At 39.6% G+C, this 20,562-nt stretch overlaps 1 protein-coding gene and 1 pseudogene across 1 annotated transcript in view; one reads left to right on the top strand and one right to left on the bottom strand.

Moving 5' to 3' along the window:
- ZC3H12B (zinc finger CCCH-type containing 12B) overlaps positions 1-20,562 on the bottom strand; it is a 607,141-nt gene that overhangs the window by 342,919 nt on the left and 243,660 nt on the right. The window lies entirely within an intron of this gene.
- LOC102272821 (nuclear receptor coactivator 4-like) overlaps positions 1-20,562 on the top strand; it is a 56,131-nt pseudogene that overhangs the window by 17,192 nt on the left and 18,377 nt on the right.

Here is a 20,562-nt window from a genome sequence, read left to right on the forward strand (position 1 = left end):
TTGGATTACTGTGATATTGAATCGTTTGCTTTGGAAACGAACTGAGATCATTTTATCATTTTTGAGAGTACATATAAGTACTGTTTTTCAGATTCTTTTGTTGACTATGAGAGCTACTCCATTTCTTCTAAAGGATTCTTGCCCACAGTAGTAGATATAATGATCATCCAAATTAAATTCACCCATCCTGGTCCATTTTAGTTCACTGATTCTTAAAATTTTGAGGTTCACTTTTGCCATCTCCTGTTTGGCCACTTTCAATTTACCTTGATTCACAGACCTAACACTCCAGGTTCCTATACAGCATTGTTCTTTGAAGCATTGTTCTTTTCAGCATTGGACTCTACTTCCATCACCAGTGACATGAACAACTGAACATTGTTTATGCTTTGGTTCCATCTCTTCTTTCTTTCTGGAGTTATTACTCAACTCTTCTCCAGTAGCATATTGGGCACCTATTGAGCTGGGGAGTTCATCATTCAGTGTCATATCTTTTTTACTCTTCATACTGTTCATGGGGTTCTCAAGGCAAGAATACTGAAGTGATTTGCCACTGTCCAGTGGACCATGTTTTGTCAGAACTCTCCACCATGACCTGTCCATCTTGGGTGGCCCTATACAGCATGGCTCATAGTTTCATTGAGTTAGACAAAGCTGTGGTCCATCTGATCAATTTGATTAGTTTATTATGATTGTGGTTTTCACTCTGTCTCCCCTCTGAAGGTTAAGGATAAGAGGCTTATGGAAGCTTCCTGATGGGAGAGACTGACTGTGGGGGAAACTGGGTCTTTTTCCAATGGGCGGGGCCATGCTCAGTAAGTCATTAATTGATTTTTAAATGATGGGTGGGGCTGTTCTCCCTCCCTCCTGTTTGACTTGAGACCAAAGTATAATGGAGGTAATGGAGATAATGGCAGCATCTTTGAAAAGGTCCCATGCAGGAATTGCTGCACACAGTACCCCTGATCCTGCAACGGGCCACCACCAAAGCATACCTCCGCTGGAGACTACTGGACATTCACAGACAAGTCTGTAAGAGTAGGAAGTCAAGAGATACATTGAGTAACAGGGAGATATGTCTTGGAGTACAAAATGAAACAGGACAAAGGCTAACAGAGTTTTTCCAAGAGAACACAATGGTCATAGCAAACACCCTCTTCCAACAACACAAGAGAAGACACTACACATAGACATCACAAGATACTCAATACTGAAATCATATTGATTATATTCTTTGCAGCTAAAGATGAAGAAGCTCTATAGAGTCACCAAAAACAAGACTGGGAGCTGACTGTAACTCAGATGACAAACTCTTTATTGCAAAATTCAGAGTTAACTTGAAGAAAGTAGGGAAAACCACTAAACCAATCAGGTATGACCTAAATTAAATCCTTAATGATTATACAGTGGAAGTGACAAATAGATTCAAGGGATTAGCCCTGATAGAGTACCTGGAGAACTATGCACAGAGGTTCATGTGATTTTACAAGAGGCAGTGATCAAGACCATCCCCAAGAAAAAGAAATGCAAAAAGATCAAATGGTTGTTTGAGGAGGTCTTACAAATAGCTGAGAAAAGAAGAGAAACTAAAGGCAAAGGAGAAAAGGAAAGATATACCCATTTAAATGCAGAGTTCCAAAGAACAGCAAGGAGAGATAAGAAAGCTTCCCTCAGTGATCAATGCAAAGAAATAGAGGAAAACAATAGAATGGGAAAAACTAGAGATCTCAAAATAAGTCAGAAAGAAAAACACCAATACAGTATATTAATGCAGATATATGGAATTTAGAAAGATGATAATGATGCCCCTATATGCGAGACAACAAAAGAGACACAGATGTAAAGAAGAGACTTTGAGTCTCTGTGGGAGAAGGCGAGGGTGGGATGATTTGAGAGAATAGCATTGAACTATATATATTACTATGTGTGAAATAGATCGCCAGTCCATGTTTGATGCATGAGACAGGGCGCTCAGGGACGGTGTATTGGGATGACCCTGAGAGATGGGATGAGGAGGGAGGTGGGAGGGGGATTCAGGATGGGGGACACATGTACACTCGTGGCTGATTCATGTCAATGTATGGCAAAAAACACTACAATACTGTAAAGTAATTAACCTCCAATTAAAATAAATAAATTAAAAAAAAAAAAGAAAATTAAAGATACCAAAAGAACATTTCATGCAAGTTCAGTTCAGCCACTCAGTCATGTCCGACTCGTTGTGACCACATGAACCACAGCACGCCAGGCCTCCCTGTCCATCACCAGAAGAGGTATGGACCTAATAAAACAGGTTAGATTAAGAATTCTTAATCTAACCTGTTTCTGTTAGGTCCATACCTCTTCTGTCATTTATTGTGCCTATCTTTGCATGAAATGGGTTGGATGACATCACCAACTCAATGGACATGGGTTTGAGTGAACTCCGGGAGTTGGTGATGGACAGGGAGGCCTGGCGTGCTGCGGTTCATGTGGTCACAACGAGTCGGACATGACTGATATATATATATAGAACTATACCAAAAAGATCTTCATGACCCAGATAACCACGATGGAGTGATCACACACCTGACATCCTGGAAAGTGAAGTCAAGTGGGCCTTAGGAAGCATCACTATGAACAAAGCTAGTGGAGGTGATGGAATTCCAGTTAAGCTATTTCAAATCCTACAAGATGATGCTGTGAAAGTGTTGCACTCAATATGCCAGTAAATTTGGAAACTCAGCAGTGGCCACAGGACTGGAAAAGGTCAGTTTTAATTCCAATCCAAAAGAAAGGCAATGCCAAAGAATGTTCAAACTATGACACAATTGCACTCCTCTCACAGATTACCAAAGTAATGCTCAAAATTATCCAAGCCAGACCTCAACAGTATGTGAACCAAGAACTTCCAGATATTCAAGCTAAATTTAGAAAAGGGATAAGAACCAGAGATGAAATTGTCACCATCCGTTGGATCATTGAAAAAGCAAGAGAACTCCAGAAGAACATACTTTTGCTTTGTTGACTATGACAAATCCTATGACTGTGTGGATGACAACAAACTGTGGAAAATTCCTACAGAGATAGGAATACCAGACCACTTTACTGGCCTCCTGAGAAATCTGTATGCAGGTCAAGACGAAACAGAACCAGACATGTAAAAACAGACAGGTTCCAAATTGGGAAAGGAGTACATCAAGGATGATATTGTCACACTGCCTATTTAAATTATATGCAGAGTACATCATGCTAAATGCTGGGCTGGATGAAGCACAAGCTTTAATCAAGATGACCAAGAGAAATATCAATAACCTCATATATGCAGATGACACCACCCTTATGGGAGAAAAGGAAGTGGAACTAAAGAGCCTCTTGATGAAAGTGAAAGATGAGAGTGAAAAAGTTGGCTTAAAGCTCAACATTCAAAAAAATCAAATCATGGCATACATTCCCATCACTTCATGGCAAATAGATGGGGGAAACAATGGAAATAGTGACAGACTTTATTTTGGGGGAGGCTATAAAATCACTGCAGATGGTGACTGCAGCCAGGAAATTAAAAGATGCTTGCTCATTGGAAGAAAAGCTATGAGCAACCTAGACAGCATATTAAAAAGCAGAGACATTACTTTACTGACAAAAATCCATCTAGTCAAAGCTATGGTTTTTCCAGTAGTCATGTATGGATGTGAGAGTTGGACTATAAAGAAAGCTGAGCAGCGAAGAATTGATGCTTTTGAACTGTAGTGTTGGAGAAGACTCTTGCAAGTCCCTTGGACTCCAAGGAGATCAAGCCAGTCAATCCTAAAGGAAATCAGTCCTGAATATTCATTGGAAAGACTGATGCTGAACCTGAAACTTCAAAACCTTGGCCACCTCATGCAAAGAACTCACTCATTGGAAAATACCCTGATGCTGGGAAAGATTGAAGGGAGGAGGAAAGGCGACAACAGAAGATGAGATAGTTGGATGGCATCACCAACTTGATGGACATGAGTTTGAGCAAGTTCCGGGTGTTGGTGTCGGACAGAAAAGCCTGGTATGCTGCAGTCCATGGCATCACAAAGAGTCGGGAACCACTGAGTGACTAAACTGACCTGATGGTATTTGTATTTGTAGTTTTTTCTGACGAAGCTCCATGCTGTCTTACCTAATGGGTACTCCATTAGGGTACCACTAGGTGCTAGGGTTTCCTTTTCTCCACATCCTTGTCAACATTTGTTAATTGTGGCCTTTACCTGGTCCTTGTTTTTTCTTTGATCTTTATTATTTCCTTACCTCTGCTGACTTCGGCTTTTTGTTGTTGTTGTTATTACTATTATTATTATTTTCTTAATTCTTATGCTCCTTCTTCATTTCTTAATTTCTTGTATTAGAGCTGTTACTAATTTAACTAGGAATTCATGCATACTCTAAATACACAAAGCATGAACTTTATCATGTTTGGAAATCTTTGTAATTCCTGTATCTGAAAATCTGCTTCCTTCTTCAGTTTCAGGAAGTTTCATGCATAACTTCATCAAATAAACTTCTACCTCTTTTTCTCTTCTTTTAGGACCCCTGTAGTGAGAATGTTAATAAGCTTGGTATAGTGTTAGAGGTCTTTTAATCTATCATTTTTTTTTCTTTTTTATGTTCTGATTATGTGTTTTCAATTATTGTATCTTCCAGATTACTTATACAATCTGTATAAATGAACTTATGTGTCACCTAGACTGCTAATTCATTACAGTGTGTTTCTCATTTAAGTTATTCTTCACTTCTGACTGGTTTTTTTATATATATTTTCTAGATTCTTCTTAAAATTCTCATTGAGTTCATCTATTTTTTCCCCAAGTTCAGTTAGTATATGTATTACTAATGCTTTGAACTCTATCAGGTAAACTATCTCTGTTTCACTAGTGTTTTTTTTTTTTTTTTTCCCTTGTTCATCTTTTTTTTTTTTTTTGCCACACTTCATGGTTTGTGGGATCTCTCCTGACCAGGAATAAACTTGATCCATGGCAGTGAAAATGCTGAATGCTAACCACTAGCCCATCAGGGTACCCCAGGCAAGGGCACTTCTTCCCAATTTGGCAGTAGTGCTGGAGTAAGAGGGGCTCAAGTGCAAATCTGTTCTGAATTAGGGTACATTCTTGGATAGTTCCAGCAAGCCATTTAGAACCCTAGGTAATTTACAATCTCCTGACTCTGTGTGCTCACTAGCAACAACTGCCTTCATCCCATTTAGAGGTAGGGCTGTGTCTGAGCTTGCTCTGCTTCCTCCTATCACTTTCACCTCTCCTCAGCAATGGCACATTCACCACAGTAGAGGGCATAACCAAAAGAAAAGGGACTGGAGGACATGCCCAGTGCAGGTCAAGAGCTGGAATGGCCCCAGCAGGCTAGTCAGTCTCAGGTAGCTCCTTATCTGCTGATTCCGAATGCTTACTGGCAATGGCTGCCATTCCCCTGTTCAGAGGCAGGGCCAAGTCTGAGCCAGCTTTGTTCCCCTCAGTGCAAAATCTCCTGGACAATGGCAGCCTTTGCCCTACTAGAGAGCTGAACTGGAGCAAGAGGGTCTGGATCAGGCACTTGGTATGGGTTAGGGTGTATGCTGGAATGGTCCTGTGAAACCAGCCACAGGGCCAGGCCATTTTAAATCTGCTTCCCCTACTTTATTCTTGGGTATGTTCTGCTTCTGTATGTTCTGTTCATGAGCAGACTCTCAGTTTTTCACAGCCATTTAGTAAGTCCTACTGGTTTGCAAACCAGCTAAGGGGACTGGTCTGCCCAGTGTCAGACCCCAAGGCTGTGAAGCCCATTATGTGTCTCAAACCTCTAACTCCCCAGGGAGCATTCCTAAGCCTGAGATACCCCCCTTCTCTTCTATATTCCCTGCTAGGGGCACAGGTCCTAACTTGATCATCTTTCACTTTCCTACCTGAGTCCTTGTGAATCTTTCTTTACAGAGCTGGTTATAGAACAACTTTTCTGACAGCCTCCAGCTTGTTTTGAGCGAGAATTTCCCCATATTTAGATGTTTTTTTGATGCGTTTGGGGAGAGGTGAGCTCAGCATCCTCCTACTCCATCATCTTGATCTCCATTTAGAAAGTGGATCCTTTAGCACCTCTTTCAGAGGTGTTGACTGATAGTCTCTTTACTGTGTGTGCCTCCAATGTTCCTGCTGCCTTGCTGTTTCCAGTGTCACTGCTTTTATTGTTGAATTTTCTGCCTTGGGCACAAGGATGGCAAATGTTCTGCATTCAGGATGTCCTGTCTCACAACTCCAGAGCTTCAGGGTGAGGGGGATGATTGAGAGAGAGCCAGAATCATGGTTGTCTTTGCCATGTCTTGCATCATCAGGTTTATAGGTGCCACTGCTGTGATGGGGATAGGGGAGTAGATTCATGGGCACCTCTTTACCTAGATAGACAGGACTGCATGCCCAACTGCTGCTGCTGTCCAGTTCTTTGTGGCCACAGGTTATGCTGCAGCTGGGAGATGGGAGGTGTGTTTGCCACTCTGTCTATCCTGTGCTGTTACTGGACTCTCTGGGGCTGTGGGCTCAGCTATCACAGCCAAGGATCCAAGATCACAGGTACTACCTCTGCTATCTCCCGTGGTTCCACCTCCTGTATGTGTTCCTGTACTGCTGCTGCTGCTAAGTCACTTCAGTCGTGTCTGACTCTGTGCGACCCCATAGATGACAGCCCACCAGACTCCCCCGTCCCAGGGATTCTCCAGGCAAGAACACTGGAGTGGGTTGCCATTTCCTTCCCCAATGCATGAAGGTGAAAAGTGAAAGTGAAGTCGCTCAGTCGTGTCCAACTCTTTGCAACCCCATGAACTGCAGCCTGCCAGGCTCCTCTGTCCATGGGATTTTCCAGGCAAGAGTACTGGAGTGGTGTTCTGTACACCCACCTTTAAATGCACAGTTGTGGGAAATTCCCCAGATTCCTTGTGTATAAGGCAGAGACATCTTTGTTAGTTGTAGATTGAGGGGCAGGAAAATGGAGTGTCTCATGCTTCCACGATGCCAATGCCATTCTTTTTTTAAATAATCTTCATCTTTAGTCAATAATGGCTTCCCTTGTGACTCAGCTGGTAAAGAATCCACCAGCAATGCAAGATACCGGCAATGCAGGGGTTGGGAAGAACCCCTGGAGAAGCAAAAGGCTACCCACTCTGGTATTCTGGCCTGGAGAATTCCGTGGACTGTATAGTCCATGGGATCACAAAGAGTCGGACACAACTGAGCAACTTTCACTTTAGTCAATAATGCCTTTATGCTATTTGGAAATAGCTATATTTTCAAGTCTTAATTTTAACTTTGTTAGGAAGAGGTGGAAAAGTATTTAGTCCATAATTAATTTTCACCATGACTGAGGCAACACCCTTTTGACTTTTCCAAAGATTGTGTTGTATGCACAAGGAATTCCACTCTAGCTGGGAAAGAATGGACACTTCCATGAACTGTGTATTTAAAATACCTAGACAGCATATTAAAAAGTGGAGACATTACTTTGCCTACAAAGTTCCATATTAGTCAAAGCTATGTTTTTTCCAGTTGTCCTGTACAGATGTGAGAGCTGGATAATAAGAAACGCTGAGAGCCAAAATTTATGTCTTCTAACTGTGGTGCTGGAGAAGACTCTTGAGAGTCCCTTGGACTGCAAGATTAAGCCAGTAAACCCTAAAGGAAATCAACTCTGAATATTCATTGGAAGGACTGATGCTGAAACTGAAGCTCCAAAACTTTGGCCACCTAATGCAAAAAGCCAACTCAGTGGAAAAGACCCTGATGCTGGGAAATATTGAAGGCAGGAGGACAAGGGGATGACAGAAGATGGATGACATCGAAGGGGACGACAGAGGACAGAGATTTGATGGCATCACTGAATCAAAGGACATGAGTTTGAGCAAACCCTGGGAGATGGTGAAGGATAGGCAAGCCTGGTATGCTTCAGTCTATGAGATCATGAAGAGACGTGACTGAGAGACTAAACAACAACAATGTGATCTGTGTAAACTACAATCCCAATTTTATCCTTTTAGGTAGTTCTTTTCATAATCTTGCATAGTTTTCTCTCTCTCTTGCACTGATCAGTACTCAGCTAAACACTTAACATGAAACTTCTTCAGATCCTTGTAGTTTTTTAGAAATTCAACTTATGTTACCTATTCTCCATTTCCAACAGAACCCACAAAATCAATGATGCTACAGCTGCAAGAGCTTTTAAAGGCCACCTCATTCAGCATTAATATTTTTCAGATAGGAAAAATGAGTCACTGAGATATTAGACTCAAGTAGTTTTTAGTCTCTGGCAGACTTAGAACTAAGTCTTTTGTAAGTCTATTGTAAGATTTTGTAAATCTTAGTACAGTGTTGCATTAACTAATTTCTGCCATGCTTCATTCAAGATATCTCTAAAATTTGTCTTTTTTCACATTCAAATTGAAAACTTTCTTTAAAGTCAAATCAAATGTGTATTTGAAAGCAGAGACAGTCAAGATTTCACAAAGGAAGTTCTACTGAATAGCTTTTGCAGGATGGGTAAAAAGTCATGCAGGCAGATGTATAGAAGAGTATGGGTGAATCCTCATAGCGGCAACTACTCACAATCATTGTGGATTGAAACTCTATGGTGAATTCTGGGAAACTATAAACCCCATGATATGGACAGAGGAATGACTATGATAAAAGTTCAACTTTTATTCTGTAGGAAATGATTCACTGAATCATGAAAATAAATCAGATTTTATTTTAGATACATCACTCTGGAATCAGTATAAAGGAAAGATTAAAGAATATGGAAAAGCTGTGGAAAGTTTAGATCCAGAATAGATAGATGACTATTCTAATCATCCAAGCAAGAATTACAAAGAACCCAAATTAAAGGAATTAAAAAAAATGTCAATGGGAAGTTTAAAAAAAGAGATGGATACTTGTATCTATACATCTCTCTATATATCTTGAATAGTACATTCTCAGCTCTCATGACCAACTAAATGTGAAGTTTGAGAAGAGAAACTGATGTGATGGTTATGATTCCCAGATATCTGATTCTTTTTGGAAATTTGATAGATGATTATCCCACTAACTAAGAAAAGGGGTTAAGAGAATGAATCCTTTTTGAAAAGAAATATGAATTCAGCATTAAATATCCTCAATTTAAAGAATCAAATGAATTTTTAGATTAAAAATTTAGGTTTAGAGTTGACTGTGAATTAATTTCATGCAGGAAAGATGATCAAGATGTAAGCATAGCTAATTTTATTATGTTTGCTTTATTGTACTGCACAGATACTGCTTTTTTTTTTTTTTTTTAACAATGCAGCATGACATTTGTGGCAAACCTGCATTGAGCAAGTCTATTGGTACCATTCTCCCAATGGCATTTACTTATTTCATGTCTCTGCATCACATTTTAATAATTCTCACAATATTTCAAACTTCTTAATTATTATTTAATTTGTTATGGTGATCTGTGATCAGCCATCTTTGATGTTATAACTTTGACTCAGTGAAGGCTCAGGTGGTTGCTAACATCTTTTAGGAGTATTTTTAATTGCACACTTAGACTACATTATTATGCATTGGGAAACAAACAAACAAAAAAAAATCAGGTGACTCACTTTATTGCAATATTTACTTTATTGTGATGGTCTGGAATTAAACCCAAACTATTTCTGAGGTATGACTGTATATAAATTTTGGATCTATTAGTATGCAATTCATAGTAAAAAAAAATGTGAATATGAGTTAAAACACTCATATTATTAAAATGAAAGAATAAGGTCAAAAAGAGTACCTTGGAGAAAAATGACTTTTATGGGTGGATGGAGAATAAAGACCTAAAAAAATACCAAGAGTAGGTGAATCCTAAGAGTAAAGTACTCAAAAGTTAAGTAAAAAATTTTGCGTGTTTTTTATTATTATTTTCTCTATTACAAGGTGATGTTTCACTTTTTTAAATTGGAGGATAATTTCTGTACAATATCGTTTTGTTTTCTGCCATACAACAATGTGAATCAGCCATAAGTGTACATATATCACCTCCCTCTTGAAAGACCTTCCTACCCCCAACTCCATTCCACCCCTCTATGTTGTCACAGAGTACCAGGTTGAGCTTCCTCTGTTTTACAGCAATTTTCCAATAGCTATTTTACATATGGTAATGTATATGTTTCAATGCTACTCTTTCAATTTGTCCCACCCTCTCCTTCCTTCACTATGCCCACAAGTCTGTTCTCTAGGTAGGTGTCTCTATTGATGCCCTGCAAATAGGTTCATCAGTACCATTTTTCTAGGCTCTAAGTTCATCCACCTAACTAGAACTTACTCAAATTCATTCCTTTTTATGACTGAGTAATATTCCATTGTATATATGTACCAAAACTTCTTTATTCATTTATCTGTCAATGGACATCTAGGTTGCTTTCACATCCAGGGTATTGCAAATAGTGTTGCAATGAATATTAGGGTACACGTGTCTTTTTTTTTTTTTTTTCCAATTATGGTTTTCTCAGGGTATATGCTCAGTAATGGTGTTGCTAGGTTATATGGGAGTTTTAGTCTTAGCTTTTTCTTTTTTCTTTTTTTTTTTTTTAAGGAATCTCCATACTGTTCTCTGGACTTCCCAGGTGGCACTAGAGGGAAAGAACCCACCTGCCAATACAGGAGACATAAGAGACGTGGTTTAGTCCCTGGGTGGTTCGGGAAGATCTCGTGGAGGAGGGCATGGCAATCCACTCTAGTATTCTTCCCTGGAGTATCCCACGGACAGAAGAGTCTTGTGGGCTATAGTCCATAGAGTCACAAAGAGACATGACTGAAGTGACTTAGACTGTATATAATATTTTCCATAGTGGTGCAAGAGGTTTCCCTTTTCTCCACACCCTCTCCAGCAATTATTGTTTGTAGAATTTTTGATGATGGCCATTCTGTTTGGGGTGAGGTGATACCTCATTGTAGTTTTGATTTCCATTTCTCTAATAATGAGTGATATTGAACATCTTTTCACGTGTTTGTTGGATATTTACATGTCTTCTTTGGAGAAATGTCTGTTTAGGTTTTTCATTTTTTTATTAGGTTGCTTTTCTGGTATTGAACTGCATGAGCTGCTTTTATATTTTAGAGATTAATCCTTTGTCAGTTGTTTAATTTTCAATTATTTTCTATCATTCTGAGGGTTTTTTTTTAATCTTTTTTTATAGTTTCCTTTGTTGTGTAGAAGCTTTTAAGTTTAATTAGGTCCCATTTGTTCGTTTTTGCTTTTATTTCCATTATTCTAGGAGGTGGGTCATAGAGGATCTTGCTGTGATTTATGTCAGAGTGTTCTGCCTATGTTTTCATCTAATATTTTTTAATAGTTTCTGGCCTTAAATTTAGGTCTTTAATCCATTTTGAGTTTATTTTTATGTATGGTGTTAGAAAGTGTTCTAGTTTCATTCTTTTACAAGTGGTTGACCAGTTTTCCCAGCAGCACTTGTTAAAGAGATTGTCTTTTCTCCACTGCATAGTCTTGCCTCCTTTGTCAAAGATAAGGTGCCCATAGGTGTGTGGGTTTATCTATGGGCTTTCTATCTTGTTACATTGATCTATATTTCTGTTTTTGTACTAGTATCATATTATCATGATTCCTGTGGCTTTGCAGTATAGTCTGAAGTCAGGAAGGTTGATTCCTTCAGCTCCATTTTTCTTTTTCAAGATTGTCTTGACGATTTGAGGTCTTTTGTGCTTTCATATTAATTGTGAGATTTTTTTTTTTTGTCTTATTTCTGTGAAAAATACCATTGGTAATCTGATAGGGATTGTGTTATTTCTGTAGATTGCTTCAGGTAATATATTCATTTTCACCATATTGATTCTTCCTAATGCAAGAAAATTATATTTCTCTCTATTTGTGTCATCTTTGATTTCTTTCATGATTGTCTTATAGTTTTCTTTATAGGTTTTTTTTTTTTTTCTTTGTCTCCTTAGGTAGGCTTATCCTAGGTATTTCATGTTTTGCTGTCACTGTTGAAATGGTAAGTGGAATTGATTCCTTAATTTCTTTTTCTTTTTTTTTTTGTCATTAGTGTATAAGAATGCAAGGGATTTCTGTGTACTGGTTTTGTATCCTGTGTCTTTAGTAGATTCATTGATTAAAAGCTAAGGAAAGATTTTAAAGAAGAGGTCAACAGTATAAAATATATAGAAAAGGCAACCAGAGAGATAACCTTATCTGAATCTAACACTGAATTAGGTACAAGGCAGAAGACTAAGTTGTTTACTAGAATAACAAAGTAAAATATGGTGTCTTATATATAATACACATTACTATTCTGAATTTGGCAACATATGAAGAAACATGCTATTGATATTGTTGTGGCAAGCCATTTAATAGCAAAATTACTGTAGAGATAAGGTCCTATGTCAGTTTGCTAAGTATTATAACTTAATGCTTCCTTTAAATCCACTTTTAATTACATCACTGCTCAACTAAAGACAAAGGTAGGCAGAGATGTGGGGGAAATTGAAAATTTAAAAGAAACCCAGAAAGCAAACAATAATTAGGCAGTCATGAGTCCTGACATACCAAAATTCACTGTAAATGTAAATTGATAGAATAATCAAAAGATAGGCTGACAGTTCAGTTCAGTCGCTCAGTTGTGTCCAACGCTTTGCGACCCCATGAATTGCAGCACGCCAGGCCTCCCTGTCCATCAGCAACTCCCAGAGTTCACTCAGACTCACGTCCATCGAGTCAGTGATGCCATCCAGCCATCTCATCCTCTGTCATCCCCTTCTCCTTCTGCCCCCAGTCCCTCCCAGCATCAGAGTCTTTTCCAATGAGTCAACTCTTCACTTGAGGTGGCCAAAGTACTGGAGTTTCAGCTTCAGCATCATTCCCTCCAAAGAAATCCCAGGGCTAATCTCCTTCAGAATGGACTGGTTGGATCTCCTTGCAGTCCAAAGGACTCTCAAGAGTCTTCTCCAACACCGCTGTTCAAAAGCATCAATTCTTCAGCGCTCAGCTTTCTTCACAGTCCAAATCTCACATCCATACATGACCACAGGAAAAACCATAGCCTTGACTAGATGAACCTTTGTCAGCAAAATAATGTCTCTGCTTTTCAATATGCTATCTAGGTTGGTCATAACTTTCCTTCCGAGGAGTAAGCATCTTTTAATTTCATGGCTGCAATCACCATCTGCAGTGATTTTGGAGCCCAAAAAGATAAAGTCTGACACTGTTTCCACTGTTTCCCCATCTATATCCCATGAAGTGATGGGACCAGATGCCATGATCTTCGTTTTCTGAATGTTGAGCTTTAAGCCAACTTTTTCACTCTCCTCTTCACTCTCATCAAGAGGCTTTTTAGTTCCTCTTCACTTTCTGCCATAAGGGTGGTGTCATCTGCATATCTGAGGTTATTGATATTTCTCCCAGCAATCTTGATTCCAGCTTGTGCTTCTTCCAGCCCAGTGTTTCTCATAATGTACTCTGTATAAAAGTTCAGTAAGCAGGGTGACAATACATAGCCTTGACATACTCCTTTTCCTATTTGGAACCAGTCTGTTGTTCCATGTCCAGTTCTAACTGTTTCTTCCTGACCTGCATATAGGTTTCTCAAAAGGCAGGTCAGGTGGTCTGGTATTCCCATCTCTTTCAGAATTTTCCACAGTTTTTTGTGATCCCCACAGTCAAAGGCTTTGGCATAGTCAATAAAGCAGAAATAGATGTTTTTCTGAAACTCTCTTGCTTTTTTGATCATCCAGCAGATGTTGGCAATCTGATCTCTGACTGACAAGATGGATAAAAAGACAGGATCCATCTTAGTGCTGCCCACCAGAGACTCTTCAGCTCTAAAGACATACACTTTAGAGTGCATACTTAAACTGAAGTACAGTAAGTACCCTATATTCGAACAAGTTCTGTTCTGAGAGTATGCTCATGACTCCAATTTGTTCATAAGTCTAAGAAAGTTATCTTGGGTACCCAACTAACACAATTGGCTATATATAGGTTGATAATACTTTTCACACAAATAATACAAAAATAAAAGAACATTTTTTAATCTTATGTTATAGAAGTACCTTGAAAACTACAGTAGTACAGTACAGAAGCTGGCCTACAGAGGCTGGCATCTACTGAACAGGCAAGAAGAGCTACTGACTAGCAGAGGGAGAGGAAGTGGAAGATGGTAGAGTTGAAGGATTGACAGCAATAGAAAATGCATGGCAAGTTATAATTTCACTTATGCCTGATGGTGATGGTACAGGTTCTGGTTCCTTGCTGGATTCAATTCTATCTACCCTCTTCAAAAAATGATATTAGCTAAAGAGCTAAATGGTATTAGCTCTTTTTTCTCATCATAGGTGACATGGTAACACTGGATTATATTCTGAACAGCTGCTGTAACCTTAATGTACCATTCTAAGTTCAAGTTATTTGCCTCAAAAACTAACAGGGCCTCCTCGTATAAAGAAAATACCCTTGCCATTGCCTGCATCGTGAATCTCTTGTTTTTGTTATTGCATCTTCCTCTTGTCTCAATTTGTCCTTTTTCTGAGCCCCCAATTTCATCAGGTCTTCATTTGTAAACTTCATATATTGCACACCAAAGAGTTCAGTGAAGTTGTCCTCTTGCAGATCTAGCTCCAGATTCTCACTGAGGGTCACTAAGTTGCTGAAAACCTCTGGGTTCCTCATCCACATCCACAAATCTCAAAACTGTGTGCAAGGATACTTCCAAACCTATTCATGGTGATGGTCATTACCTCATGCCAAGCAAAGTAAATGTCTTTCATGACTTTGTAGAGGTTATTGCTCCAAAATTGTTGCAACATTGTTTCTAACTCATCATTCACTTTTACTGCCTGATGAAAAGTGTGATATAAATAACATTTGCTTTTTTTAATTAATTTATTTTTTTACTTTACAATATTGTATTGGTTTTGCCATACATTGACATGAATCAGCCATGGGTGTACATGTGTTCCTCATCCTGAACCCCCCTCCCACCTCCTTCCCCACCCCATCTCTCTGGGTCATCCCAGTGCACCAGCCCCGAGCACCCTGTATTATGCATTGAACCTAGGCTGGCGATTCGTTTCACATATGAAAATATACATGTTTCAATGTCATTCTCCCAAATCATCCCACCCTAGCCCTCTCCCACAGAGTCCAAAAGATTGTTTCATACATCTGTGTCGATTTTGCTGTCTCGCATACAGAGTTACCATGACCATCTTTCTAAATTTCATGTATAAGCATTAGTACACTGTATTGGCGGAGAAGGCAATGAAACCTCACTCCAGTACTCTTGCCTGGAGAATCCCATGGACGGAGGAGCCTAGTAGGCTGCAGTCCATGGGGTCGCGAAGAGTCGGACACTACTGAACGACTTCACTTTCACTTTTCACTTTCATGCATTGGAGAAGGAAATGGCAACCCACTCCAGTGTTCTTGCTTGGAGAATCCCAGGGACGGGGGAGCCCGGTGGGCTGCCTTCTATGGGGTCGCATAGAGTCAGACACGACTGAAGCCACTTAGCAGTAACAGTATACTGTATTGGTGTTTTTCTTTCTGGCTTACTTCACTCTGTATAATAGGCTCCAGTTTCATCCACCTCATTAGAACTGATTCAAATGTATTCTTTTTAATGGCTGAATAATACTCCATTGTGTATATGTACCACAGCTTTTTTATCCATTCATCTGCTGATGGACATCTAGGTTGCTTCCATGTCCTGGCTATTGTAAACAGTGCTGCAATGAACATTGGGGTACCTGTGTCTCTTTCAATTCTGGTTTCCTCAGTGTGTATGCCCAGCAGTAGGATTGCTGGGTCATATGGCAGTTCTATTTTCAGTTTTTTAAGGAGATCAGCCCTGGGATTTCTTTGGAGGGAATGATGCTGAAGCTGAAACTCCAGTACTTTGGCCACCTCAAGCGAAGAGTTGACTCATTGGAAAAGACTCTGATGCTGGGAAGGATTGGGGACAGGAGGAGAAGGGGACGACAGAGGATGAGATGGCTGGATGGCATCACTGACTCGATGGCCATGAGTCTGAGTGAACTCTAGGGAGTTGGTGATGGACAGGGAGGCCTGGTGTGCTGTAGTTCATGGGGTCGCAAAGAGTTGGACATGACTGAGCGACTGAACTGAACTGAACTGAACTGAAGGAATCTCCACACTGTTTTCCATTGTGGCTGTACTAGTTTGCATTCCCACCAACAGTGTAAGAGGGTTCCCTTTTCTCCACACTCTCTCCAGTATTTATTGCTTATAGACTTTTGGATTGCAGCCATTCTGACTGGCGTGAAATGGTACCTCATTATGGTTTTGATTTGCATTTCTCTGATAATAAGTGATGTTGAGCATCTTTTCATATGTTTGTTAGCCATCTGTATGTCTTCTTTGGAGAAATGTCTGTTTATTTCTTTGGCCCATTTTTTGGTTTTGGTTTTTTTTGGCCCATTTTTTGATTGGGTCATTTATTTTTCTGGAATTGAGCTGCAGGAGTTGCTTGTATATTTTTGAGATTAATTCTTTGTTCATTGTTTCGTTTGCTATTATTTTCTCCCATTCTGAAGGCTGTCTTTTCACCTTGTTTATAGTTTCCTTTGTTGTGTGGAAGCTTTTAATTTTATCAGGTCCCTTTTTTTTTATTTTTGCTTTTATTTCCAGTATTCTGGGAGGTGGGTCATAGAGGATTCTGCTGTGGTTTATGTTGGAGAGTGTTTTGCCCACGTTTTTCATTCGGAGTTTTATAGTTTCTGGTCTTGCATTTAGATCTTTAATCCATTTTGAGTTTATTTTTGTGTATGGTGTTAGAAAGTGATCTAGTTTCACTATTTTACAAATGGTTGCCAGTTTTCCCAGCACCACTTGTTAAAGAGGTTGTCTTTTCTCCAATGTATATTCTTGCCTCCTTTGTGAATGTCATATAACTCCTTGGTCTATAAGTTGGATGAGCAATGTAGTATTCAGAGGCACTACTTTGATGTTGGGATGAAAGTCATCAATGAATGGATTGGGTGAGGTAGGGTTGCCTGGAGTATTGTCAAGTAGCAAAAGAATGTTGAATGGGATGTCCTTCTCCAAGCAGTATTTCTCTACCTGTGGGATAAAGTGGTGGAAATACCAGTCCTGGAAAATATCCAGTGTAACCCAGGCTTTGGGGTTACTCTTCCACATAACAGAAAGAGAGACTTTGGCTAAATTTTAAAGGGCTTCTTTGATTAACTAAGAGAAGCATCAGCTTCATATTGTCAGAAACATTGCTACCCAATCAAAGAGTTAACCTATCCTTTGCTGATTTATAGCCTGGCATCGACTTTCTTCCTTACTGATGTAACTTCAGTCTGGCATACTCTCCCAGTACAATCCTCTCTCATCCACATTAAAAACTTGTTCAGCTTAATACTCACCTTCATCAATAATTTCTTGAAGGATTTCAGGAAATTTCCAGGCAGCAATCATATCTGCATTTGCTGCCTTTTCACTTACTTTTACATTGTGAAGGTTGGCTCTGCTGTTGCTACTGCTAAGTCGCTTCAGCTGTGTCCAACTCTGTGCGACCCCATAGACGGCCCACCAGGCTCCACCGTCCCTGGGATTCTCCAGGCAAGAACACTGGAGTGGGTTGCCATTTCCTTCTCAATGCATGAAAGTGGAAAGTGAAAGTGAAGTTGCTCAGTCGTGTCTGACTCTTTGCAACCCCATGAACTGCAGCCTACCAGGCTCCTCCATCCATGGGATTTTCCACGCAAGAGTACTGGACTGGGTTGCCATTGCCTTCTCTGAAGGTTGGCTCTAGCCTTGAATAAATGAAATCAGTCATGGCTGGTGTGAAAAAGTGCCCCCTCTAATTCCTCATTGTGTTTCTTCTTTGATTCTTCAGAAAGGCTTTAAACTTTCTCTTGAATCACCACTAAACCGAGGAGGATTTGATGCTTATGCTGACCCTGTATCCACACATCAAGAAGTTTCTCCTCCTCTATTACATTTCAAAGCTTCTTCAATATCAATGTCAACATCATTGGCACAGAAGAATTCACATGCTCCATGATCTTGTCCTTGTTCACTAGAATCATGCCAATGGACGAACGATTAATGTTATAAGACTGAGCAACATCTACAATCTTTTTGCCTCTCTCCACTCTCAATTTTTTTTTTTTCACTTTTGTTTCTATTGTTATCACTTGGCACTTCTTAACAGTACCAGCTAGATCATCACTGCTTTTATGCTTGCTTCCAGACAGCCTGGGATGAAATAAAGATACTGAACTACTGTACTCTATACAGTACTGTACAGTAAAGTACACAAAAGCACAACCACTTATAGAGAATGTATTCAAGTGACCATATAGCCAGACATGTGATTGAACATGCAGATGCATGTTTTCATCTTTGAAAGATCACAACTTGAACATTTATATGTAGCGGACTTACTGCAATAAAAGAAGATAGTCCATGAAAGTGTAAATGGAAAGCAAATGCAGATACTCGTATCAACAAAATGGACTTTAAGCCAAAAACGCTAACAATAGACAAGGTTATATATAATGATAAATGGACAATATATCAAGATAACATAACAATCATAAATATATATGCACCTATCAGAGCACTTAAATATGTTAACCAAATACTAAAGGGAGAAATAGACACAATACAAAAATAGCAGGGGACTTCATATCCAAGTATCAACAACTGATAGATTATCCACTCAGAAAATCAACAAAGAAATGTTGGAATTGAACCATCATTTAGACCAACTGGACTTAGACATATATAGACTACTCCATAAAGCTGCATCAAAATATACACTCTTCTCAAGTGCACATGGAACACTCTCTAGTAAAGGTCATGTGATAGAACACAAAACAAGTCTCAACAAATTTAAGAAGAAGAAATTCATACCAACAATCTTTTCTGACCACAATGATATAAAACTGAAATCAATAAGAGAAAAGATACAAAATCTACACATATGTGGAAACTAAAATAACACTTATGAAGAACAATGTGTCAAAGAAGAAATCAAAAGGGAAATATAAAACCATTTCAGTCTGCCCATGGACCACTGACAGTCACACAGAAGGGGTAGGGCATGGCCTGTAGGCTTGGGGACCTTCCTTACCCCAGTCTTGGATAAAGCAGCCTATTGCTTGCCAAGAAGTTTGTATGGCAGGGACCTGGCCCATGAGTTATGTCTAGCAACCCAGGGTTACAGCAAGAGCCCTCAGAGTGTGTTGCTTGGCCAGGAATTGGCCCTGTATCTAGGGCTGTAGGCATGTGTGCTGAGTGGTGTCTGTGCCCATTCTGAAATGCAGAGTGAATAAGCAGCTGTAGCTTCCAGTGAGGATGGGACTCAGGCTTCTTAAGTTGACTGTGCTCCTAGAAAATGCTGAGGAACCTGGAGGTTTGCATGAGTCATTGTTGCTTTTGAACTAGAAATGGCTTCCTTGGCATTAGATGGAACAGGGAGAATAATGATTATCTCATAGGACCAGAGTGGCTGCTCCAGTAATAGAAAAATTCTTTTGAGACGTTGTGATACACAGATGGACTTGGAGTTTGTTACTGGTGGAGTTCTTTGGGCTAAACAGCAAATGAGAGAGAGGGAGGAGTCAAGATGGCAGAATGGGAGAATGTGAAATTCATCTCTTCTCACAACTACATCAAGAATACACCTACAAATGAAACAATTCTTACAGAGCACCTGCTGGACATTAGTGGAAAACTTTGGACAACTAAAAGGGCAAGAAAAAAAAATCCCCTTGTAACCAAGTAGGATGAAAGAAATAAAAGAGGAATCAAAAAATGGAATGGTAACCCTGGCAGGAAGCTGAATGCAAGGAGAGGTCCCCACTCTGGGAAAAATCCCCTCACAGTGGGGAAATCAGCTGGGACAGAAAGGGATCTTCAGGGGATAAAAGGAGAATACAGCAGACAGTCTGTGGAAGGCAGTACAAAGTAAGAACTGCACACCTGGTCTGTGCCACAGCCCTGTGCACCCCAGCCTGAGTCCTGTGTCTTCTGTTGTGGAGGGGGCTGCATGCTGAAAAGTAATGTTTGGAACATGGACCCAGGGAAGGAATGTTACAACCAAAAAAAGTAGGAATGAGTTTTTTTTTCTCTCCTGAGAACAAGGAAAATAAAGGGGAGAGTGAACAGTGAATAGGCTAGAGAATAAACATAAACAGGCCTGAAAGAGTTAATCATTCCTAATTTATTTTAACTGTTACTAATCTGTAGAGTCTGTAACTAGACTTGCACTTCACAAAGCTAACCTATCACTCCCTGACACTATGTAAATCATATCCTGCACCCATCGCCAACTAAGACTGTGTGAGTTACATCCTGCACCTATCACCCTTTAACTTTATGCAAATTATAACCTATACTTGTGTTTACAATCCGTGCACTCTCTTGTAACAGACCACCCCTTGTAGCTTGTTGAATTTCAGGAAAAAGGTCGCAGGTGATACATCAGAGACAAAGGAACCCAATTACCAGGCTGCTGGACCCAATAACCAGGATGCCTTATGTCACTTCTGAATATTTTAAAATAATGCAAGAGGAAGAAAAATGCAAGAC

This window comes from Bos mutus, chromosome X, assembly GCF_027580195.1.
Source record: "Bos mutus isolate GX-2022 chromosome X, NWIPB_WYAK_1.1, whole genome shotgun sequence".
Classification (NCBI taxonomy): domain Eukaryota; kingdom Metazoa; phylum Chordata; class Mammalia; order Artiodactyla; family Bovidae; genus Bos; species Bos mutus.